The sequence below is a fragment of the Tupaia chinensis genome, unplaced genomic scaffold (genome assembly GCF_000334495.1).
Source record: "Tupaia chinensis unplaced genomic scaffold, TupChi_1.0 Scaffold000253_1, whole genome shotgun sequence".
NCBI lineage: Eukaryota > Metazoa > Chordata > Mammalia > Scandentia > Tupaiidae > Tupaia > Tupaia belangeri.
The window spans coordinates 1,067,376-1,093,043 of record NW_006159733.1 but is presented as its reverse complement, the minus strand read 5'-3'; the positions used below and the strand labels follow the sequence as shown (position 1 = coordinate 1,093,043).

Here is a 25,668-nt window from a genome sequence, read left to right as displayed (position 1 = left end):
GATATAAAAAAATAAAAGAAAAAAAAAAAAAAAAAAAAAAAAAAAAAAAAAGATTTGGGTCACACACACACACACACCAAGTATGTATTTCAAGCCACCAGGCCCAGGACTCGAACTACAGCCAACCAAGTAGGATCCGGCTGGCCCGGATGATGTACTTGTTCTATCTGGAAGAGTCTACGAGGTGATACTGAGCTTCCTGAAGTTAATGGGGATTATCTTTTTTTTTTTTTAATTTTTATCTCATTTATTTATTACTATTATTCACCAGGAAGAGAGAGGAGAGACAAAACAAGTCACCAGGTCCAGGACTTGAACTGTGGTTGACCATGTGGGAGTCCAGTGCCTTAACCACCATGCCACCTGCTGTTCCCCCGGATTATGTTTTTTTTTTTTTTTTTACTTCTTGTCTATGGTACAGAGAACAGAACAGTGTTCAACATCTACTCATTAAATGACTGCTGAAACAGCTTTGGCAGGTGTGCAGAGATGGCCAGGCCCTCACCTACAAGGCCTCTTCACTCAAAGAATCAGAAGTAGCAGTATTTCTTTTGTTTAAGTTCCAGCTCCATGTCTGTAAAACCGAGACGGAAACTGCCTATCGCCTGCAGGAGGGCTAACAGAGGAACCGCCCCTGAAGTGGCTCTCGGAAAGCACTTCCTAGTCATTAGCCATTATCAGCATTTCTTCTCGTTGATATCACTGTAGCTGCTACAGCCCGGTCTCTGCCTTAAGGAATGGGGGGAAGATCTGCAGGGCTCGCCCTCCAGGGATGCCCGGGTCCAGATGCTGCCATCTGCAGTCCTGGTGCAAACCCCAAGACCAGCTGAGGCTGCTGGGGGCCCCTCAGGAGTTCTCAGAGGCTCTCCCCTCACATATACACTATGCCCCAGCCACCAAGTTCTGGAGATTTCCAGAATGATCAGGAGCTTCAGCGGGGTCCAGATGGTGCTCAGGAACACTCAGGGCCAACCCCATCCTCCATTTCTCCCTCCTCATTCAACATCCTGGCATTTCGCCAGCATTTCTTTGTCCATTGTTCAGAAAAATGAATCAAGCCATGACTCGAGGCTTGAATTCAACTTAAATTGTGTGGCTCTAAGGTTCTCCATCCAAGTTTCCCTCAAAGATTATTCTGGGGGGGGAGGAGATGGCCAAATCTGAACATTTTCTCAGTCTCCATTATCCCACGGCTCTTTATACCCCTTGAGACACAACGTTTAATAGTGAACTGGGTTGAAGTTTGAGGGAAAGGTCGAAGGAAGCTGTGCGATTTCTACCGCCAAAGAAACTCAGATTCTTTTAGGGCCGATTTTCCCTCAGGCCAATGCTGTGCTTTATAGGGCCAAACCACTGAGAGAATATACGAATGCAAAAAATGTGCCTCACAGCAGCGAACACTCAGATTTCCTGCAGATACAAATTCTCAAGCAAGCCCTGCCCAAAGATAATAAAAATACAGGTTGGTTTATTGGGCTTGTGAAAGGCTGGCTGCCTGATTTTCTTCTGGGTCTGAAGGTGTTTACGTGAAGGGTGGGCCTCACTGACAGTGCAATTTCTGAAAACCAACCCAGGCCTGGAGCTCACTCACTAGCCTGCAGCCAACTCAGACTCTCATTCCACAAATACCCGCTGTGCATCTACCGTGCCCAGGCACTGCGTGGGGTACTGGAGACCCAGATAGTGAGGTTTGGGAGCTGGCCTCAGCCTGGAGGGAGGACAAGATTTGAGTCCCAAGTAATACATGCTATAGAGAGTAGGAGTGGGCAGTAAAGCTACGAGGAGGCCTACGATACAAATCTAGGAGAACGGAGAGCCCAGAGCCCAGGTGACAACTTGGGTGGAATAGGGGATCGCTTCTACGATGGATGAATAAATAAGCGGAATCTCTGAACTAGACAGATCTATGACATTGTTTTTCTAAAGACAATGATGGCGGAGAGCATGGTTAGGAATTTGGCCTGGTCTCAGAGGTCAGTGGTGGCCACCCTTTAGGGAAGGGTGTGCACACAGGCAGGTCCACCCCTGATATCGGGGTGTCTGGGATCATAGCACAGATCAAAGTCCATATGATGACAGGTTGAGAAGTCATAACTCAAGCTCACACACTGCTGAAGACATCCGTCCTCTTGCCCTGAAGGATACAGAGAGGTCAGGCTCAAATTCAGACTTCCCAGGCTTGTGAGTTCTGTACCAGAATGTAGCGGGGAGGGTTAACTTGATCCACACCCCTCCTCTCCCACAGCATCCCCCCAGATCCAGCCTGACCCTGGTCCTTCCAGGTCCCTCAGTCAAAGTTCAGCCCCAGGCAAACAAACAAACCCCTTGGCCTCCCTCAGCCTCAGGGTGTACACAGCAATGGTTTAGTGCAACTCAGGAAAAAGGAGCTGAGGAAGAGGAAGGCGGGCCCTGGAGTCTCAGAGGCCCATGGAGGCCCTGCTCTGTGGGGAGGACAGTGGCTGAAGGTGGCCAGAGCAGGGCCCTCGAAAAGGGGCCCTTCTGCTCCGGTATGACAGTGACACTGTGTACCAGGAAGGGTCTGTGAGGCGCACGGGGTCCTGTGGTTTGATGAGGATAGCGACAGAGGCTACCTTTATCTCAGATAATGAACACACGGTTAGTCTGGTTCTCACTTAATCCCCTCCTCAGCCCTAGGAGGTTGGTGTTCCCATTATTCCCATTCACTTGGAGTGAACTAAGATTAGGGGGATTTTAACATATCCAAGGCCACACAGAGACGGGTAAGAGTGCCAGGATTTGAGGTGATACTGAGTCTCACAGCCTAAAAATACTCAGAGGAAAATCATTTCCTGATCCTGAATCATGGAAAATCAAGAGCCGGAAGGAGCCGTGAAATTCATAGTGTCGAACGCTCACGACGTGGCTTCACTGTTGGGCAGGAGAAAGGAGGAACGCAGGGTCCTTCTTGTTGGGCAGCCCTGCTGCAGGCAGTGGGCACAGGCTCCCTGAAGATCAATGGAGTGTATGGAGAGGCCAGTGAGGGCTGGGCAGGTGGCCAAGGCAGCCCAGGGGGCATGACTGGCAGGCACCAGGCCCCTGGGCCCCCTGAGAGCCCGGGAAGGTGACCTCACTCCAAACAGGGCCCTTGCAGTTCTTTCTAAAGCTGTTGCCTTTGATGCTTTCTCCAAATCCTATGAGCAAAGTGGCAGCCGCAGGCAGGGAAGCCCCAGGACCTGGCTGCTGTACAACTTCGTCTGTTTCCAAACACTGGGCCTGGCTCAGACACTGCATGCCTCAGGGTGGGCTGGGACCCTCGGCCCTCCATTGCAGCAGCTGCGCTGTCCAGGCAAGGCCTTGCAAGTCAAGACAGCAGGGCTTTTCCTGTCTTTTTATTTTTCCAACGAAGGTGTACATTTATTTAAAGCAAATGCACAAATCTTGTGAACAACTCAATGAGTTTTTACTACGTAGCTATCATGCAGCCCACCCAGCCCAAGTTATAATGCTTTAAAGTTGACTGTAAATTCCAGAAGACATGCACATTCTCCTTGCAAAACATTAAAACATGACAGGGGAGCTGACCCCCTTGTAGCATTGCACCCTCCCCACCAGACCCCACTGTTAGAAAGGAGTGTATGTCCCCAAGGTAGCAAGGGTTTCCTTGTTGGCACTCCCAGGCCTTCAGGCAGCTGAGCAGCCTGACCAAACAGGTTTGGGGGCTTTCTCCTAGAACATTCTCTTTGGCTCACCAGTTTACCTCACCCCCATCCTCCCCAATATAAAGAGCCTGTAGGTCTTCCACTTCTAGCACCACTGCCCTACTGAGCTCCATCCTGGTGACGGGTGGCAAGGGCTGCTGGGGCTCTCCCAGTCTCACAACTGAAAACCCTCTACCTTACCGTCCTCTAAGCTTTGGCTGCTGCAAACAAAGAGCAGCCTTCGGGCGCATGGGCTGCTGGGCCCCTAGAAGTTAGCAGGGACTGGGGGGACGCCAACCTAGGAGAGGCGGGGGCACTGGCCTCTTATGCTGAAGCCAGAAACTGCCCAAACTGGTTGCATTCCAGCAAGATTAGCACAAGGCCAGGCCTGCTCCTCGCCCACCCCTCCTCCCCTCCTAGGCCTGAATAGGATTTTTAACTATTTCCCTCCTACTCGCTGTCCAGCCTCACACATGGACAATGCTTCCTGCTGTTTGCACATTAACCTCACATTTGCCAGGCAGCTTCTCAGAGGCTGCGGATTAACACCCACCAACCCGGACAATGGTCCCTGGGGCGGGATGCAAGAGGCTCAGACAAAGGGTCCAGGAGCCAGGCCCAGTCAATCACAGCACTGTGACCACTGGTCAAAGTGCAGGGGCTGGCAGGTCCCAGGCAGGACCCACAGTTACCACCCCAATCGACTTCTTCCTGGCAGTAGGCTGCCCTTACGCAGGCCTACAGGAACCAGAAAACTCCTCGGGCCTCATTCTAACCCAGGACTTTCGAGCCCTGGGCAGCCTTGCTGCCTTGTTCAGCTCCTCTTCTGGCCAAACCGAATTCTCTGAGGACACAAAGCCAAGCGGGTGACCTGACCGCTCCCCGTGGCTCTCCTGTTATCTCAGCAAGAAGGGCCTTGACTTGTAGGCATTACTCCATCCATCACTGTCATCCTCTCTGTGTGCAGGTGCGCACTCGAGAATGAACCTGGGGAAGCAGCAGTAGGCCAGAGGGAAGGATGTGTGAGTGTTGCATGTCTTAGACCAGCTGCTCTGCGAAACTGCACGGAGGAGGAGGCCTGGCATTAGTATATGTGAGCTCCCCTCTAGGGGATTCTAATGCAACCTTATCCCCAAACACAGGATCTCAAAGTAAAGTTCCCACGAATGCAAAGAGGATCTTGTTAAACGCAGAGATTGGGGCCTGAGATGCTATTTCTAACAAGCTCCCAGGTGACCCCCATCCAGGCCCAGGGTAGCATGGTTTGAGACCAAGCACCTCCACAGGAAGGGTGAGTTCTCCCTGCATTCCTTTACTTTCTGGAGAAACACAGGTTGCCACCTGTCAAGGCAGCTGGTGCCAGCTGTGGACAGCTCTGCTGGAATCTTTCTTCCTACTGAGATATCCAGCTGCAACAATCTGATGTCCCTCCTCTCTTGACCCCGTAGTTTCAGATCTTCATGATGAATCTTGCAGCTTCCACTCCTGTTCTTCCCGCATTTACCTGCTCCGGGTCTAGGCCCGTGAAGGTGCGTTTCTGAGCCTCATTCTGTTCACGACACTAACAGCAGACGGGGTGGGGGGGGGTACAGGGCTGAACTCAGTGCAGACTGATGAGGCTACTGGGGGTTGGGGAGGGAATAGAACCCCCAGTGGAAACAGAAACCAGAGTTCCAGCCTTAGGGCAGTTAACGTACAAGAAACTTTCAGGACTATTAAAAAGCACCAACTGCAATTAATGCGGTTTACACAGGCAGAACTCATTAGTGTGGGTCAGCGTGCTCGAGTTCACCTTCGCAAGGCGAACCCTTGCTTTGCAGCCAGTACACACTAACTGCACACGGGGCTCCAAGGGGAAGATTTAAGCAGTTGTGAAACAGCCTCCATGCTGCAACTGCATGCCAGAGCGCTGCCGACCTGCGGCGGACACAGGGAAGACCAAGTCCAGGGGCCACTTGCCAGGCTGGCCCATGTCCCTGCAGAAGCTCAGGTGCAGTGTGCCTGTTACCGTACTGGAAGGCTTTACTTCAGCAGGCTCCCTCGCTCACAGCGACATCCAACCCAAGCCTGAATGAATGGCGCTGCATCGCCGGGGCCCTCATGCTAAGGGACTCAGTCACCGTGTCACTGCGGTAGGGGAATGTGAGCAGCTATGTTGCAGGGGCAGTGAGCCAGCAACCAATCACCCTAACATGAGTGCGAGCAGCCTTCAATACAGCATTCATCTGGCTGTCCCACGCCCAGATGTGCTTCCGGGCCACGAGCCTTCTGTCAGCTCCTCACCGAAAGCCGGGCCCAGAGTTGCCAAAATCTCAAGGGGGTCCCACTCAGTCTCTGGCTGCCACCAAGCTAGGATGCACCTTATTAGTGCTACCTCAGTCTAAAGCTCTTCTTCCTGAGCCTCAGTTCCCATGTATTAAAAAGGTATCAGTAGGGGCCCGCAGATAGTGTGATGGCTGAGGTGCCTGACTCCCACATGGCCGACCGTTTCAAGTCCGGGACCTGGTGGCTTGTCTTCTCGCTTTCTCTCTCTGGTGAGCAATATGGACCCGATAGCAAAAACTTTTAAAAAAGAAGAAATTAAATAAATGATTTTTTAAAACGAACAGGAATTTTATGCCAGGGAAGTTTGCTCTAAAAAAGAATGTATTAGGACCTGGCAGGTGGTGTGGTGGTTGGGGTGCTGGACTCCCACATAGCCAACTGTGGTTCAAGTCCTGGACTTGGTAGCTTGCTTTCTCACTCTCTCTGGTCAAATTGAAGAACACTAATAAATAAATATAATGAAGTAAAATAATGTAAAAAAAAAGGTATCAGTATAATCTGGTTTGTAAGATTATGCTGCAATTTAATGGAGTGAATGTTTAGCAAGCACGGAACCTGTATTTGGTAATCTCTTATAATGGTAGTAAAAATAGGAACAGTTGAGGCTGGCAGGTGGCGTGGTGGTTGGGTACGCTGGATTCCCACATGGCTGACTGCAGTTCGAGTCCTGCACCTGGTGGCTTTCTCTCTCACTCACTCACTCGGTCCCTCTCTGGTCAAATTAAAATAAATAAAGTTAAATAATTAAAAAAGAGGAACGGTGTATTTATTTATTTTTTGTGGGGGAGAGATTTTTGCTATAGGGCACATACACTCACTGGAGAGACAGAGAGACAGGAAATGAGAAATCACCCTCCAGGGAGGATTGTCATGCCACAAGCCCTTTTTCCTCCATTCGTCCCTTGAGATTTTTGGGCATGCACACACATGCGCCCAGTGTGAGTTTTACGCTGCTGTGTCTGGGATTGGAACTGAGGTTGACTACGTGTGAGTCCAGCAATGTAACCATTACGCCATCTCTTAATCCCCAATAGGAAGGGTTTAAAAAAAGTGTGTACTATTTCCTACATGAGAGAGAGACAGGCACCCCAATAGAGGATACATTCCCTTTTACCCAGCCCTCCAGCCACTTGGGGTCCTGGGTGTGTCCAGTCTGGCCTGGGTTCTGAACCTGCAGGTGGCCCTGTGGCTTCCAGCATTACAGAGGAGTACACTCCCACCTGTGTGCCTGTGGCTGGGATAAAAGGCTTTTTTTTTTTAAATTTAAGATAGGACAAATGGTTTAACACTAGTCCCTCCTTGAGGCTCCAAAGCACTGTTTTGCTTTTGTGATAGTAGTTCTCTCTGCCTTGAGATTAAACTACGTCTTGTTGCTTTGGCAGATGTGTACAAGAAATTCCTGCACATGGTCATGGTCTTCTCATCTTTTTAATTTAATTTGCTAAAGGGTGTGTGTACTCTCCAGAGACAGAGATACAGAGAGACACAGAGTGTAAGCACTGCCCTGTGGAAGATGGTCATACTACAATCCCTTTTCTTCCATTTCCCTTTTCAGGATATCAGGCATACGTGCACACGTGGTCAGTGTGTTTGTTTCTCAAGCCACCAGGTCCTGGACTTGAACTATGCAGTCATGTGGGATCCAGCTGCTTAACCACCATGTCACAGCTGGCACAGGTCTTCCCATTGTTTACTCACCTTTTGAAGTGTACAATCTCATGACTGCATTAGTAGAGACCTGATGAATATTCTGGAATCAACTTGCCAGCCTGCATCAGCCAACACAGGACAAGGCAGGACACCCTAAGCAGATGGGTCAAGCCCTGCTCTGTGTGGACCACACCTGCCACCCACTGTAAGCAGGTTCTGTTTGTCTTTGAGAACAAAAGGAATGGCATTTACCACTGTAAGCAGGTTCTGTTTTTGTCTTTGAGAACAAAAGGAATGGCATTTAGGGAAAAAAGAATTCCATTTTTGATGGGTGCCAAGTGCTTCATGAAAATGACCACCATGGCGTGGTCGATAAAGGTGTTAGACTCCCACATGGCCAACTACAGTTTAAGTCCTGAACCTGGCAGCTTGCTTTCTCACTTTTCATCTCTCTTGCTTTGTCCCTCTCAGGTCAAGTTAAAATAAATACATAAATAAATAAATCTTCAAAAATAATAACAAGGGACCAGTAGGTGGCATGGTGGTCAGGGGCACTGAACTATCACATGGTCAAGTCCCAGACTTGGCGGCTTGCTTTCTCACTTTTTTCTCTCTCCTACATGGTCGATCATGGTTTGAATCCCGGACCTGGCAGCTTACTTTCTTACTTTCCCTCCCTCCCTTCCACTCCCCCTTCCCTCTCTGGTCAAATTAAAATAAATAAATTAATTAAATTAAATATTTCTTAAAAATAATAATTATACAAAAACAACAATAAAAAACCAAACACCTGTTGTTAAGCAGGCTTTCCAGCACTCCTTCAGAAGCATGGATTGCTAACGTTTGTGTTCAACGGGGTACAGGTGCAGAGTGCCCTGCTCAACAGCTATGGCACTATCCACATGCCCTACCTGACTTCTGTGGAAATGGGTCACTAGGACAGGGAGCACCTTCTCCCAGGCCATGTGCAGCGGGCACTGGTTGGGAGTGGTGAGGGTTACTATTAGGCCTTCTGAGAAATCGCTGTGTAGTTTTTCTCAGGCTTCATTTCCTTTAACAGGTAACGCAGATCAACAAGCTTTTAGTTTTCTGAGATTTTAAAATCAGAGAGCCTTCTGTTCCCTTGAGCTATCAACTATTCAGCCCTAGAAGCTGCGACCTGCCCTATACAGCCCAGAAGTGTGGGTTAATTTCCAGAAGATTCACCGAGGAGCCAGATACTGGCGGCTGAGTAGGGGCTGAGGCCAGGCTCTTCCACAGAGATCGACCTGAGGGAGCTCGTGAGAGGTGCTGTCTGGAGCCTCCCACTGACTCGACGGCACGGTGTGGAGGCATTTCTGGACTCTGCTTTGGAAACAGACTGTAGGGAACATTTGCTGTTATACACACCGTGTTTTTATGAAATTTTCTTCCTCTCACGGCTCTGTCCTGCCACCCTCTCCCAGGAGCCAGGGACTCCCAAACTCCAGGGAGAGGCCATGCAGAGGGTGATGCTGAGCCTTAGGCCAGCGTGTACCAGGAAGCAGACGGGCGGTGCGCTCTCACCTGTGCGGCAGGCCTGGGGAGGGGCACGTGCCTTATCACAGAGTGAACCCTCTCCCAGCAGCATAGGTGAACGACCTCAGAGTTCTGCCACTGCTCAGGGGCAGTCCCTGTGGCTGCCGAGCTACGGGTTCGATGGAAGGGGCGAGTGTTCCTCAGCTGGAAGCTACTAGAATTCATAGGCACCAGCTAGGCCTGTGGGGAGTGAGGGGCTGACCAACCCTCAGGTTTTCTGTGTTCCTGGAGCAGCACGTATTTCCTTCAGAGACCCCTTTGAGATAACGACCCCCTTCCAGGCCCTGCATGGCCCTACCCCAACACACAGCACCTCCAACAGAGAAGCATCGGGCTTCCCTAAACTGCAGTCTCAACTTGAGAGGGAAACTCAGCTAGTGTAAGGGCAAGTAGAGGTAGCTTATGTCAGTCACGAGGGGGCCATCAAAAAGCAGAGACTTGCGGGACCAGCAGTTGGCATAATGGCTATGTGGCTGGACTCCCACGTAGTCGACCGCGAATCGAGCCCCGGACCCGGTGGCTTGAACTCAAGCCAGGCGCGTGTGCGTGCGTGCCCAGGATCCCGAGAGGAGAATGGAGGAGAAGGGATTGCGGCGTGACCATCCCCCCTGGGGGGGTGATTTCTCGCTTTCTGTCTCTATGTCTGTCTGGCAAGCGCACGTGCCCTATAGCAAAAACCTCTCAAAAAAAAAAAAAAAAGCAGAGACCTGCAAGGGTGACCCTAGGGATGGGGTGTCTGACCCTCCCCTCCTTCACTCAGTCCCGACCAGTGGGCTGTGACTTTAGGCAGGTCCTGCCCCTTGCTCCAGAAAGGGCCTGTGATGAAACCCGTATTAAGCTCCTACTGTCTGTATCCCACACTGTGCACAGGAGAAGGCAGAGGTTTGGGATGTCTTCCCCACGAGCTTCTCTGTGTGCAATGGAAATGAGTGCTGATTATCACTTAGACACAATAATATCCGGATCTGGGTCACTAAGCGGGGCAATGACCTCCCCACTTGGTACACTGACCATTCTTGGTCATTCCCAAACATGACTCAGACAGCAAGATAAATTGGCTAATTTTTCTTTCCACTCCTAAACTGCTAAATTAGAGGGAAAAAAAAAAAAAGAAACCCAAACAAACCACACAAACCTTCTAAATACAAGGTAAGACCTTGATCCTACCGTCTGTCTTACTCCTAAATATGAGCATGAGCTGGCCGCTCTCTGTCCCACCTTCGGGTGGCCTCAGGCCGAGTTCTCAGCATTTGGTCCTTAACTACTGCTTAGTTGCCGCTTGGAATCCAGCTGTTAATTACTTCTCTAACACCTTCTTGCTACTCAGTCTGAATGCTGAGTATCCATCCCCCTGGGACTAAAGTTTTGGCTTTCCCTTTCTTCAGTGGCTCCAAAAGATCTCTCCAGGGTCATCTGTTTCTAAGATATGCCTAATTCCCTGCATTTAGGGCTTTTCTTGAACAGCATAGCACAACCTGGGGGCTTTTAATGTACTCAAAACAGTTAGGACCAAATTACACAAGCTTATTAGAAATCCCACATATGGGGGCCAACAGATGGCATGGTGGATAAGGGTGCCGGACTCCCATATGGCCAACCGCTGTTCAAGTCCCGAACCTGTCCAATTGCTTTTTCACCTTCGCTCGCTCTGTCCCTTCTAGGAAGGAAGGAAGGAAGGAAAAATTAAAGTTTTACAAAAGAATTCTTTAAAAAAAAGAAATGCCACATATGTTTAATATTTATCACGGAGAGCTTTTTATTTTATCTTATTTTATTGCCAGAAGGCACTGTGCTTGCCAGAGATAGAGAAAGAGAGAGGGAGAGAGTAAGCACCCACCCCCGGGGTATGATCACATCGCATTCCTTTCCTCCATTTTTTTCTTCCTATCAGGATTTTGAGCATTTGTTCTAAGCCTCCAGGGCTGGGATTCCAAGAGTTGTCAGGTACACGGAATCTACTTCCAAAAGAACAAAAACATGCAGTCAGCATGTTTTTCACACCATGTAGTCCGCCATGGGGGATCCAGCTTCCTTAATCAGTCGGCCACAGGCCAATCCAGTAGTCTGGCCTTGTGGCATAATGGTTACATCGCTAGACTCTCATGTAATTGGCCACGGTTAAAGCCCCAGACCCGATGGCTTAAAACACATCGAGTGCTTGTGTATGCCCAAGATCCCAAGAAGAGAATGGAGGAGAAGGGATTGCAGAGTGGTCATTCCCCATGGGGAGTGATTTCTCGCTTTCTGTCTCTCTGGCAGGCACACATGCCCTACAGCAAAAATCTCTTTAAAAAAAAATTACATCTCTCTACATTGAAGTGTGTGGATCATCTCCAACAACAAGACAAATTTTCAATTTACGTCTGGTAGGGTGAGAAGGCCACGGATGGGGCTATAGTTTCAGTCTACAATGAATGCCTTCCAATGGTGTTACAGAGCTGGCTGACACTGGTTTATTAGCATCTCGTCCAAAGTCAGAGTTCAGTGATGTCATGTTGGCAGCCTAAAATCAGCCATGGCAGGAGTATTTACACCATGGACATTGGCAAAGACTAGTTCAGGGGACACTGATCCATGCCACAGAGCTGACTGTCAACCATTTACCTGCATATCACTATTTGTAACCAATTTCCCTTCTTTTCTCTATCATTAACTTAAAGGATACATGTACTGAGCCCAAAGACAAGTGATGCTCATGCCCTACAAAAATAAGTTTATAATTTTACCTTGGTTTGTGCCCAACACTGCCCCATGTCAATACATATTCAAACTCACTTAATCCTTACAACACAGGGACTAAAGAACTATTATAATACTATCTCCTTATATTTCTTTTCTAAAATAAGTTTTATTTGCCAGAGGGAAAATGGGCTCACCAGAAACGAGAAACAGGGATACAGCACCCACCAATGGACTGCTCACACCACATCTCTCCCCCACGCCTCCAACCTGTCAAGATTTGGGGCACACACGTACACGTGTGCACGAGCGCACTTCAACATCGTTTTCAAGCCACTGGGCTTTGAGATTCAGACTGTACGATCGGCCATTTGGTAACAGGCTCCCTTATCCACCAGGCCAGGGAGCTGGCCCCAAAACTATCATTATCCATTATCTGCTTTTCACAGATAAGGATACTGAGGTACTAGGGTGGGGAGCTTGCTTCTGGTCATAATTGGTAAGTGATGTTTCCAGACCCAGAACAGAGGGTCTGGAGAGGTTATTGCTCTAGGGCGCATGTGCTCGCCAGAAAGAAGGAGAGACAGAAAGCGAGAAATCACCCCAGGGGGGATGGCCACGCTGCAATCCCTTCTCCTCTGTTCTCCTCTCGGAACCTTGGGCACACATGCACACACGCCCGGCGCGAGTTTAGGCCACCGGATCCAGGACTCAAACTGTGGTCAACTACATGGTAGTCCAGTGACATAGCCATTATGCTAACTGCTGGTCCCGATCAGAGGGTTTTTCTCCACCCACCAAGGCCCATGGATTTTCTTTCTTTTTTTAAAAAAAGAATTATTTTATTTTATTTATTTATTTATTTATTTTTGGGAGAGATTTTCGCTATAGGGTGTGTACGCTCGCCAGACAGACAGAGAGACATAGAGACAGAAAGCGAGAAATCACCCCCCAGGGGGGATGCATAGCCATTACGCTAACTGCTGGTTCCCCAAGAATTATTTTATTTAAATTTATTTATTTAAATTTGATTGGAGAGAGAGAGAGCGCACGCAAACAAGCCGCCAGGTCCAGGACTCAAACCATAGTTGGCCAAGTGGTAGTCCAATGCCCTTAACCACCACGCCACCTGTCAGGCACCAGCCCCATGGGTTTTCTACTGTCCAATGAAAAAGCCTGGATGGAGGCCTATGACCAAAACCTCAGGGACATAGGCCATCAAAGTCAGGTCTCAAGAGCAAACGGGGCTTCGTATCAGGGGACAAAAGAAGATAAGGCTCTGAGGAAGGTTCCACAGATGGAAGAAGAGAAGCAGGTGAGAGGTGGGTGGGGTCGGCTTGAGATGAATTTATTTCTTTAAATTTCTCCTGTGAGAGAGAGACAAGCAGCTGTAACAGGATGCCCTCGCCGTGACCAGCCCTAGCCAGTCCTGACCATAGGCAAGCACGCTTGTGCTCAGCACCTACGGGGCGACTCTGGGCACGAACACAGGACTTTCCCACAGGGCTCCAGTTGTGTGATCACTATGTGGCCCTGTCATGAGAGGTTCTAAGGTACAAGAGGTCCTCTTTTTTTTTTTTTTTGAGAGGTTTTTGCTATAGGGTGCTTGCAGAAAGACAGAGACAGAAAGCGAGAAATCATCCCACAGGGGGGACGGCCACGCCGCAGTCCCTTCTCCTCCACTCTCCTCTCGGGATTTGGGCATGCACACACATGCACCCAGCGTGAGTTTAAGCCACCAGGTCCAAGACTCAAACCATGGTCGGCTACATGGGAGTCCAGCAACAAAGTCATTACACTAACTGCTGGTCTCACAAGAGGTCCTTTGTAACAAACTCCCTGCTCTTGGAACACTTTGTCAAGGCCGAGAAAGGCTTCCTTGTCTGGAGGAGAGAAAAGGAAAGGGCCCAGTGTGTGATGAGGACAGAGGACACTCATCCACAGCTCCTGCCAGCTGAACAGATAAGGAGAAAGCCCACTCTTAACCCATGGACACTGGGGTTCACCAGAGCAAACATCCTGCAGGTGTCTGCTCACCCTCACAAGGGTGACTGCATGAGAACCAGGGTCACACCACCACAGGACAACAAGGTGAGACTTCCCCATGGGGCGGTAGTGGCAGCAGCAGCGGGTTCTCCAACTGGATTACCAACTGGAAATTCTGGAGCGAACCACTTTCTGCCTCCTGCATGCAAACTGAGAAACGGCAAGTAATGAGTAATACAAATTAAATTTCTTAATGCTACCTTATACGATGAGATCAGCCATTTTCTGCCAAGGGTCAGCCACTAGGCTGGGCCGTTCCCTATGATTCTTAGGATAGAAAGAAAATCAAGTCCACTCCCCTTTTCCCTACTTCCTTCTTCTTTTTTTTTTTTCCCTTTTCTTCCCAGGGAATGAGTCAAGTCAGTCAACAAGTATTTATGGAGTGCCCACAGGATCGCAGTCTGTTGGAAGAAGCCCAGGAGAACTCTCACTCGAGACAGTTAAAGGAAATGTCAATCCTCAGGCCAGGTCTAAACAGGGCAGTAAAGAACGGCCCGGCCCGTCACTCTGCGTGGGTTTGTTCTGGACCACTCACTCACTTCTGGCTCAGCTGCCTCTGTTATCGGCAAGTGGGCGGACCAGCTATGTTTGTTCAAGCACATTTTTGGAAAACTACAATGCTAACGATCTTCATGCGCTTGGGGGCGGGTTGGGGTTAACTGAGATATTTTTCTAACCCAACTCCCAAAGGGTCTCCCCCCACCACCAATAATCAGAATTGGTTAAACAAATGTTGGCAGGTGGTCACCCTTTTCTCCTCTGCAAACGTAGATATGTGCGAGCTAAAGGGGAGCGGCTAGAAAAACCTAGGGCTGAGGGCTGCAGCCTTGTGGGGGCCTGACCCATAACAGTTCGGAAACTGGGCTGTATTTACTTGACTCCAGCTCTTGCTACTTGAAAACGTGCTGCCCCAGGACCAGCAGCATGAGCATTACCAGGGACTGTGTTAGGAATGTAGAGTTTGGAGCCGGCTCCATTGCCTCATGGTTAAAGGGAGAGGGATCCCGTGGCCAACAGTAGTTTCAGTCTTAGACGCAGCAGCTTGAAAAACATGCCAGGTGCATCTGTATGCATGCCCAAAATCCTGACTGGAAGGACAGCTGGTGGAGAGGGGACTGTGGAGTGACCCACTGGGGCTTGCTTTCTCCCCTGTTCTCTCTGGTGAGCACATGCACCCAATTCGGGGGGGGGGTGTGTGATTTCACCGGCTCAGGTGATTCCCTTCGTACATCCAAGTTTGAGAAATGCCAGTCCAGATAACTAAGCAACTGTCTGTAATTATGCCCGGGAGTTCACCAAAAGTCACATTTGTAGAGCTCCTACTTTCCATACTGGGGGGCAGTTAGCAGGCCCCCTAGATTTTCTGTTTACAAAAGCAAATATCAGTATAGCTTAAAGATCTGTAAATATGTTATGACTGGATTTAAAAGAGGTCACCGGGAAGGCCCCATATCAGCCACACATTATTTACTCTACACAGGAAGACACATTCTTAGACCTACCAGAACCCAACACTGCCGGCCACAGAGCCCCCTTTCACCTCCCAGGGACACTCCACTAACAATGCACGTTGGCCTAGATGCTCTTCTGTTTTAAATCCCCCAGCTGTGCTGGAATAACCTGTATGGTTACAATTAGGATCACTGCATCTGGGGCAGTCACCGCAAACCCCTACACATAAATATGGAGATTTTAATAACAAATTGCACATTGGGTATACAAGTATGCTGGTGGGGGAGACACTGGAGATGCTAATTTGCATGTTCACAAAGGAACAGAATCCAGCTGCGACATTAACGCTTGATTCTACAGAGCCAAAGGACGCTTAAACAACCTCACTACGGCCATGCTCTACATTTAAAGCTGATTCTCAAACCTTCACAATTCTGACAAAAATTTAATTTCAACTGCTGGAGAAAGATATAGAATTTTATTTTTTTCACCTATGAATCTTTTTGTTTCCTTTTTGGGGAGCGGTTATTGCTATGGGGATTGTGCGTTCGCCAGAGAGAGACAGAGAGGCAGAAAGCGAGTAATCACCCCCTGGGGGATGGCCACGCCACAATCCCTTCTCCTCCATTCTCCTCTAGGGATCTTGGGCACGCACGCACATGCGCTCGGTGTTGAGTTTAAGCAACCAGGTCTGGGACTCGAACCACGGTCGACTACATGGGAGTTCAGCGACATAGCCATTACGCTAACTACTGGTCCTATGAATCTTAAAAGAGTACAAGTAGAAAAAGTCCATTTGTTTATGTTTTGCAAGTTAAATACAAATATCTGGATAGGTCTGATGCAAAATGTTCCCACCCAGGGACAGAAAAAAGTGGAGAAAAAGAGGTAGAGGAGAAAAGATTCTTCTAATAAGGCACTTGGGGTTAAGAACTAGGTACTAGCTTAGTTGCTTTTAAACTTTCTACACTTGTTATCAGTGTTTAAAGTAAAATGTGAAAATCCCATTCGTTCGTACGGACATTAACCTTCTGAAATGGGATGCGTGTGAGTGAATGTGTGTGTGTAAGAGGAAGAGGCTATTAGGACCAGCAGATGGTGTAATGGTTCCGTCACTGACTTCCACGCAGCAGATCGTGGAGTCCCAGACCCAATGGCTTAAAACTCACGTTGGGCACGTGTCCAAAATCCCAAGAGGAGAAGGGATGGTGGTATGGCCATCCCCCTTGGAGGGTGATTTTTCACTTTCTGTCTGTGTGTCTCTGAGGCAAAAACACATGTGCCATATAGCAAAAATCTCTCTCTTTAAAAAAAAAAAAAAAAAAAAAAAAGGAGCGGGAGAGGCTATTAGAAACAGTGGGAAGTTTGGTTCAGTAGAGCACCGCTCAAGAGAACCTGGAGCTCACATGGTGACCCTGGTTTGAATCCCAACCCAGTCAACCAGAAAAACATCAGGCACATATCTGGTGGGCCAGAGGACTGCAGGAAGGTATTATGGCATGGAGGGTGCTCATGCCCCCACTCTTACGTGTACACATTCAGTCTATCATGAAGAGCTGTCATAATTACGACAGGCAGACCGCTAGTTTGGGAATCTCTGCACATTGGGAAGTTCTGAATACTTCAACAGTTTTTCTAGAATATGAGTTCTGTTGAACCTCTCACAAGCATGGTGCAGTTGCTCAAGCATCTGCCAAAAGACAGAAGGGGCCTCTGGTAGACATGCCAACCCAGTGGGGCAAACAAACAGAACTGGGTAATAGCATAATCACTCAACTGTTTCAGTAATGAGGCAAACAGCCACGAAAACCTCCCACTCAAATGAAATGTATTTGATGGAAAGTCTTGGCATCGATTCTTTTCTTAAAAAAAAAAAAAAAAAAAAAAGTGCTTTTTAGGGGCCAGCACAGGGCATGATGATTAAGGTGGCTGGATCCCACATGGCTGACTGCAGTTCGAGTCCCGGATCAAGCAACTTGAAAAACAGGGCAGGAAGGTGTGAGTGCATGTCCCAAATCCCTAAAGGAGAAATGGGGAAGGGATTGCAGCTCGACCATGCCCCAGGGAGGGTGCTTTCTTGATTTCTCTCTCTCCGACTCCAGTGAGGGCATGTGCTCTCAGGTAAAAACAATTTTAAAAATACATATTATTCAAGATGGTTTCTTTTTTCTTTCATGAGCAAGTGAGACAAAGAAAAACAGACACTAACTCCAAAAGGATACTGAAGCCACGATCTAACCCCAGTTTCACCCAGTCCCAGATCACAGGGACATGTGTGTGTGTCCAGCATACTCAGGGAGGTCTCCAGACATAAATCTAGAACTTTCTCATGTGGGCAGCTTCACAGAGTGGCTCACTTGACCCACCACGCTACCAATCCAGCCACTGACATTCACTTAAAAAAAAATTTAGGACCAGCAGTTAGCGTAATGGCTATGTCACTGGACTCCCATGTAGTTGACTGCGGTTCAAGTTCCGGACCCAGTGACTTAAATTCATGCCGAGCACATGTGCGTGTGTGCCCAAGATCCTGAGAGGAGAATGGAGGAGAAGGGATTGCGGTGTGGCCATCCCCCCTGGGGGGTGATTGCTTGCTTTCTGTCTCTGTCTTTCTGGTGAGCTCACATGCCCTATAGCAAAAACCTCTAAAAATTATTTTATTTAATTATCATTATTATTATTATTTTGGAGAGGTTTGTTTGTTTGTTTGTTTTTGCTATAGGGCGTGTGTGCTCGCCAGAAAGACAGAGACAGAGAAACAGAAAGCGAGAAATCATCCCCCTGGGGGAATGGCCATGCCGCAATTCATACGACATGAATTTAAGCCACTGGGTTGACTACAAGGGAGTCCACTGACATAGCCATTACACCAACTGCTGGTCCCCAGTTATTATTATTTTTAAATTTGCTCTTGGACATGTGCACTCACCAGAGAGAGGGGGAAAGTGAAAAAGCAAGCCACCAGGTCCAGGACTCAAACAGCAATCAGCCATGTGGGATTTTAGCACCATAGCCACCACACCGCCTGCTGGCCCTAACATTCACTTTTTAATAATAGTAGGTAGTCAGGACCCATGGTGACACCAGCCATAAGGCAAAGCTCTCTAGCACGTGGGGGTTGTTGTGGGGAAAGAGGCTGTTAGTCACCTCCACCTGAACAAGCAGATGCTGGTTAAACCCTTTTGGGGAGGGGGTATATGTACCAGAAAATTATTATAAGGCATGATTTCAAGATAGGAAAAAAAATCTTGAAATTAAATGGTTAGGAGTCCTTAAGATGACAATCCTGCTGAGTCCTTGCTCATCTGTTATTAATAAATGGCAGTGGCAGTATCTGTGAGTGTATTTGTCAAAGGGCTACTCCTTTCTCCTCCCTTCACTCCCACAATGGCCGGATGTGGTGGTCAGGAGGCCTGAGTTGGGAGCCTGGTTCTCCCAGGACAAATGTGTCACCTCAAAAACCCTCGTCTCATTATTAAACAGAACTGATGAGACCAACGCCACTTAATTCTTAGCCGACTATCTTGCAGACTCAAGGGTGCGAGTCCTCCTGCATGGGAGTGTGAGGGCGGGGCTGTGTGCTGGGAGTTGAGCTGCCTTCCCCAGTGTCACAACAGCCACGCGACACTCCTTCTAGACTTCCTCTTCCCAGGCCCCAAACACGCTTGTCTTTTACATTTTAACACGTTTAGAATTCATTAAGCAATTACATCCATTTTAATCTAGTGGAGCTTCCCTTTAAGGAGAGTTTAAAGTTCCTCTAAGCCTCTGAAGCCGATGAGTAACTGGAAGCTGCAACCCCGCCCACTCACTTGTGTTGAGATGCCCATCGTTGGTTTTCTCCCTGCGCATGATTTAAATGCTCTGGATGGCTCTGTTCCATCCGGAGGCCAGATCGAGCCAACCACCACCACTAAGGGCAGCAATAAATACCACCATGGCCTGGAGTCAACACTGAAATCAGTCCCGCCCTTGGCACTTCCAGAGGGAACACCTGACCTCCATTCAGACATCTTCCTGTGTGAAGGGGAGTTGGTCAGTCACTTGGTGACCAAAGCCAGCGCTGAGCTGCCCAAGAAGGGCGTGGCCATCCTCTAACATCTGACAAGACACCTTTGGTGTACGGACACATGTTGCCCCTTTTCTTAAAAAAAAAAAAAAATGCCAGAGGGTGTGTGCATTCATTGGAGAAAGACAGGAAGGAGTGAAGGACTGCAGCATGGCTCCTCCCCCAGGGGTGATTTCTTACTCTCTGCCTCTTGGTCTTTCTCTGGCTAGCACATACACTCTATGGCAAAAAGCATACAAATCAAAAAGAAATAAAAAATAAAAGCGGCCCCTGGGCTTGATGCTGCAACTTTGGAGCTCAGCCATGTGGTTTGCGGTCCCCAGGCGGGGCCCAGTGTTTGCAATACAGCCCCCTGGAAAACTCTGCACTCATCACGTCCCGTGTAAGATGGGAGAGGGCACGGGGACCCTGGGCTGGCAGGGGAAGCTCGCCTTCAGCGCTCTAAGTCAAGGCAGGCACACCCTAGGCCCCGTCTCCTAAGCCAGTGATGGGCCCCTCCAGCTTCAGCCTCATTTCCTAGTCACTGACTACACCAGTCTGCCCCGGTGAGGAAGTCCAGCTTAGGTTCCAAGGACCTCCTGAATCCTCTAGGTGACCAGACACGCCTGAGATTTCAGGGAGGAGCCTTCTTTATCAGGTGTGGGTCTTGCTTCCCCACGCTGGACTCGCTCCTGCTACCTGAGAGAGCGCTAGTTCATCTTTTACAGACCGTGATGGGGCTGGCAGGTGGCGTGTGGCTAAGGTGCTGGATTCCCGCACGGTTGATCACAGTGCAAGTCCCAGACCTGGCAGCTTGCTTTTTTGCACTCTCCCTCTCTGTCTCTCTCTGCCCAAACAGAATAATAATAATAGATAAATAAAATAAAATAATTATTTTTTAAAAACTAACACAAAAATCAAAACAGTGCCGACCTCCAGGAGCTAAGTCAGGTAGCTGTCTCTGCTCTCATCTTACTGCACCTCCAGCAGCACCAGGCTAGCTGGTCCTCTCTTCTAACACCTTCCTCCTTGGCTTAAGTCCCCTGCTTCTCTGGCAGCTCCTCTCGGGCTCCTTTGCCAGTTCCTGCTTTTCTCCCTGGCGTGTGAGGCTGCAGTGCCCTCGGCTCAGCCCTTGTCTCATTTCCTCAGCCTCCTTCCCCTGGGACCCCTTCTGGTCTGGCTTGGTGTACCACTGATATGCTGAGGACCCGAAGTCTCTCTCTCTAATCTGGACGTCTTCCCTGACACCCAGACGCCCCTCGCCAATCCTACAGGATGTCCAAAAAGCATGTTGAAGGCAAGGCGCCCCAGAGAGAGCTCAAGTACCGCTCCCCAAACCCTAGCACCTAGAGCCTCCCCTGTTGTGGTTACCAGCCCTCCTTCCTGCTTGGGACCCGTTCCTGAGTCTTCTCTTGCACTCCAGGTTCAGACCAGCTCCAAATCCTGCCACTCTCCTTTCACAAGGTCTCCGGAGGGACCAGCATGTGGCATAATGGTTAGTGTCGCTGGACTCCCACATAGTTGACCACGGTTGGGAGCCCTGGCCCCAGTGGTTTGAAACTCACGCCGAGCACGTGTGCATGTGTGCCCAGAATCCTAAAAGGAGGAGAAGGGATTGCAGCATGATTTCTAGCTTTCTCTTTCTATCTTTCTGGTGAGCACATGCAAATTATAGCAAAAATCTCTCTTTAAATAAAAAAGTTCCTGCAATCTGACAACCTTTCTCCCCCCATTTCTACTCCCACCATCCGAGCCTCATTTTGCCCCAATTTCCACCCTTGCCCTCTGCCGGTCACTGAGGTCAGAGCTCCGGTGAAGGTAGGCATGCATGCATGGCACCTTTCTGCTTGAGACCCCAACAACCCTCCCATCAGGTACAGAGTAAGATGTAAAAAGGCTAGGTCTTCACCATGCCCAAACAGGCCTGCAACAGCCCCTCTTCCCTCTCAGACAGCACCTCCCTGAGGGCCTGCTAACCTGGCCCGTCCACCACACTGCTCTGACCACACTGTGCTTCTGGCTGTCTCAAACACACCTGGTGCAATCCCACCCAGGATCCTCTGCTCTTGCTGTTCTCTGCATGGAAGGCCCTTCGGTCACCTCCTTGGAGGGCTTAAGGACTTATTAAATCAAGGAATGAACAAATGAACACAAGGCTTCACCCTGGACCCTCACTGGTGGGCCTGGACTCCGGTGTGCCTTGTCCCTGTTGGTTCCTAACCTGGGGTAGGATCCGGAACCCTCTGCCCATCCCACCTCGCACCTCCAGGGGGCACTGTTGACACTGTGCTTCATGACTAGAAGGGGGGACTCAGGGAACTCCACTAGCCTGAACTCTCCCTGAGAACAGGGTCTGTAGTTCGGGTGCCACCATATGTAGAGTCGCCCCTCCTAGGGTGATGGGCGCGTGGCAGGTGGCTCGTAACCAACTACTGAATGAACAAGAACAGCCAACACTGCAGGGCCTCCCACCCCGAGCCAGCGTCCTGACCTCTAGAGCCCGAGGACTGTGACTAGGGCCAGCCTCTGGCCAGGCAGCTCTGCATGCTGCACCCCACCTTCAGCCTTCTCCCCCTGGGCCCACACCTTCCCTTTCCCGGCAGAGCTTCCAGCACCTTGCATGCTGTTCACGCCTCGCCAATTTCAAAATACTGGATCCTCTCAGCAGGTGGCGCTGTGGCGAAGGTGGCTAGATTCTACATAACCGACTGCTTGGTTCAAGTCACAGACTTGAAAAACACATGGGGCCCTTGTGCATGGCTGCCCAAAATTCTGAGAGAAGAATGGAAGAGAAGGGACTGCAGGGTGGCCATGCCCCCTAGAAGATTTCTTACTTTCTCTCTCTCTCCTTCTCTTTCTCCAGTGAGTACATGTGCCCTATGGCAAATTTTTATTTTAGAAAATTCTGTGTGTGTGTGTGTGTGTGTGTGTGTATACATGTAAATATCAACATATTTTCCCCATGTGGAGTCACTGGGCTTGTCTCCAATCCCTTTCCCCTCAAACCGTGGCCAGAGGTGTCACTATGTCACATAATGCCCCCTCTCCTGAGTAAGGTACAAAACAGCCTTTAGGAACTCAAAGTGTGGGAGTTACTGAAAAGCCTCCATTCAGCCTCACCCACTCCTGGCAAAAGGTACAATAGCCCCATCGTCAGCATCGGCCTTTCCGAGATCGCTGTTCCCTTTCATCGGAAACAGAGAGAGACAGTGAGGAGCGAATGCACGCCATTTTGCACGCGCTCACAGAGCTGTGGGCTGCACTAGAAGCCAGTGTAACCGTTACCTACTGCTGAATGACTCCGAGCGCTCATACGTGTTGAGGTCTGTAGACTTGTGGGAGGCCCTGCCACAAGAGGGTTGTATCTAAACAGGGGAAGGGAAGAAAAACATGCCCTTTCATTCGAGAGTTTTTCTTTCAAATACAGCTACCAGGAACGCCTAAGGTAGAACAGCTGCTTCTAACAACAGAGGAGCAGAGAAGAGGGGAGACAGGCCAGGAAGGTATCTGCAGATGGAAAACTAGAGAAGTGCAGAGAGAAGAAACTGGAGGGGCCATGTCTTCAGGGAGCCTGGGCTGAGGACGGGGCTGGCCCCGGCCTTCGTGTCTGTACCTTCTTCCTCACAAACTGCAACGTCTGGGAAAGGACGAGGCTATAAACAGACTTGGGTGAGGCTTCCTCGAGAGAACGGGGACAGAGGGCAGCTTCCATGCCTACTTTTCTAGCGGCCGCGGCCAGGTGTGGCTGAGGAAGTCGAGCGGATAACCTGATGGCAAAACGGGACCCTTCTTTCCGGTATTTGAGGAGCCCCACGGAAGGGAGAGAATTGTGAGGTGTGATATGTCCACAAATGGAACCGTGCAGGCTTGACCGGATGCTGGCACTTTACTCGGGCTGGGGCCTTATGCGACCCTCTTCTAGGCTGGCAGCCGGGGGACCGGGGGTGGTAGCGGGAATGGCCTGGGGAAGCCAGCAAGGGCAACGCTTTCAGCCTCGGGTCCTAATGGAAGGATTATGTGATCATAAATGTCAGAGCCCACAGGGTCTAGGAGGTGAATGCATAGTTTAATTTTAAGTGAACCCAAGGGTGGGAGAAGTTCTCATCAGCTTCTTTAAGATGATCCCTTACACTCAGACATTTTCAGATTCTGGGGCTTTAAAATTTTTCCTTTCTTGGGGCCAGTCGGTGTACAGCTAGACACTGGAGCCCCACATGGCCGAACGCAGTCTGAGTCCTAGACCCAATGGCTTCAAACTCACACCAGGTGTGCGTGCGTGCCCACGATCCCATGAGGAGAAGGGAGGCGAAGGGATTGCAGCCTGGCCATCCACCCTGTGAGGGTGATTTCTCACTTTCCTTCTCACTATCTCTTTCTCCGGTGAGCGCACATGCACCCCAAGAGAATAAAACCTCTTACCCCCCCCCCAATTTTTTTTATGGCTGAGAATAAGAGAGAAGAAATCTAAAAGGAATATTTAGTGAGAAATAGAAATGAGCTATTCCCAAACTTACGGAGTTATCCAGGTCCTATGAAGTACAATTAGAGTCCTAACAGAGTTCAGTTAAACCACGAAAAACAAACAGTGGCTGTATTTAATTTCTTTTTAAAGTTTCTAAGGGAACCAATAAAATAAAAACATATTTGGGGCCTGAATTATCTTATATGAACAGAATGGCTTAAAAAGGTATCCAGGGACCAGCAGGTAGAATAATGGTTTATGTCACTGGACTCTCACATAGTCAACTGTGGTTCAAGTCCCGGATCCAGTGGCTTAAAACTCACGCCAAGCGCATGTGCGTGTGTGCCCAAAATCCGGAGAAGAGAATGGAGGAGAGGGGACTGCAGCGCGGCCATCCTCCCTGAGGGTGACATCTTGCTTTCTGTCTCTGTCTCTCCGGCAACCACACATACCCTACAGCAAAAAGCTCTTAAATCAAAAAAAAATCCAGTCCTCTGGGCCAAAGAGAAGAAAAAGTCCCCTCCCACTGCTCCCCACTCGCTCTCTGTGGTTCTGTGAGTCAACCAACAAACTTCTATGCAGTGTCACCACCAGAGGCGCTAAGGACAGGGCACTCCAAGAGTGAAATGAGAAAATGCTCCCGCGCCAACTTCTGTTCCCACACTGAGAAAGAAACAGCAAAAAGTGCTGAGCTCCAAAAGACACGTTGTATAAAAAAATGTTGAAAAGGAAGACAAACCCTTCACAAGGGTGACCTTGGGCGTGCCCTTCCCTACGGAGTTAAATGTCACAGCTCTGAGAACTTGTACTTTCTGATTTCCTGATTTTGCAGAATCCAAAGCTAGCAGAACGAATTTAAACCCTCCAGCTTCCTTCCTTTCTCCATTTCCTTAAAAACAAAAACAAAAGCTGCAGACTTAGTATTCCCACTAAAACACAACTTAAAAAGGATTATACATTACCATGAGTTAGGGGGAAAATACATTGTTTCTTTCCCCTTTTTTTGCTGCAAAATTATTTTTCCAAATTTCAGCAGGCACTGAATTCTGTCCCTACATAACTTAGTCCACAGTCTAAGCACTAATTTAGGTAACTGAAGGTTTAAAAGTCTGTATGGGGCTAGCCCTGTGGCCTACTTGGTGAAGGGGGCTAGATCCACATGGCCAACCACATAGTTCAAATCCCGGTCCCAAACTTGAAAACTGCCAAGCGTGCGTGCATGTGTGTCCCAAATCCCGAAAGAAATGGAAGAGAAGGAGCTGCAGCTCAAGCATGCCCCACTGAGAGGGACTCTCTTTCTTTCTCTGTCTCCCTGTCTGTTTCTGGACAATGCATGTGCCCTCTGGCAAATGAAAAAAAGTATTAATAAAAAGCCAAGCTAGCCACTGGTATGGTGGTTAAGACAGCTGGAATCATATGTCTGATTGTGTGGTTCAAGTCCCAGGCCTGCTGGCTTGAAAATCAGGCGGGGTGAGCATATGTGTGTGCCCAAAATCCCAAGGGGAGAATGCAGAAGGGCCTATGGTGTGGCCATCCCCCCTGGGGAGTGCTTTCTCACTTTCCCTCCCTCTCTCCAGCCAGAGCATGCACCCTGTAGCAAATTTTAAAAAGGTCTCTGCATGTTTCCCAGTCAACCCCCTCGCCTCTTACATGGTGAGTGTTAGAGGCAGGAGGGACATTCCCACGTGAGCCCTTTCACTCTCAGGTTTTGCCTCAGGTTTGTAGCACCCTAAATTCCCACAGCAGTCCCTGGTTTGTATTCGCAGCCACCTGTGAGGGGGTGGGGGTGC

At 49.3% G+C, this 25,668-nt stretch overlaps 1 protein-coding gene across 1 annotated transcript in view; it reads right to left on the bottom strand.

The window, feature by feature from the left end:
* The window catches only part of TCF7L1 (transcription factor 7 like 1), a 192,001-nt gene that overhangs the window by 54,834 nt on the left and 111,499 nt on the right, over positions 1-25,668 (bottom strand). The gene's annotated exons all lie outside the window — the stretch shown is intronic.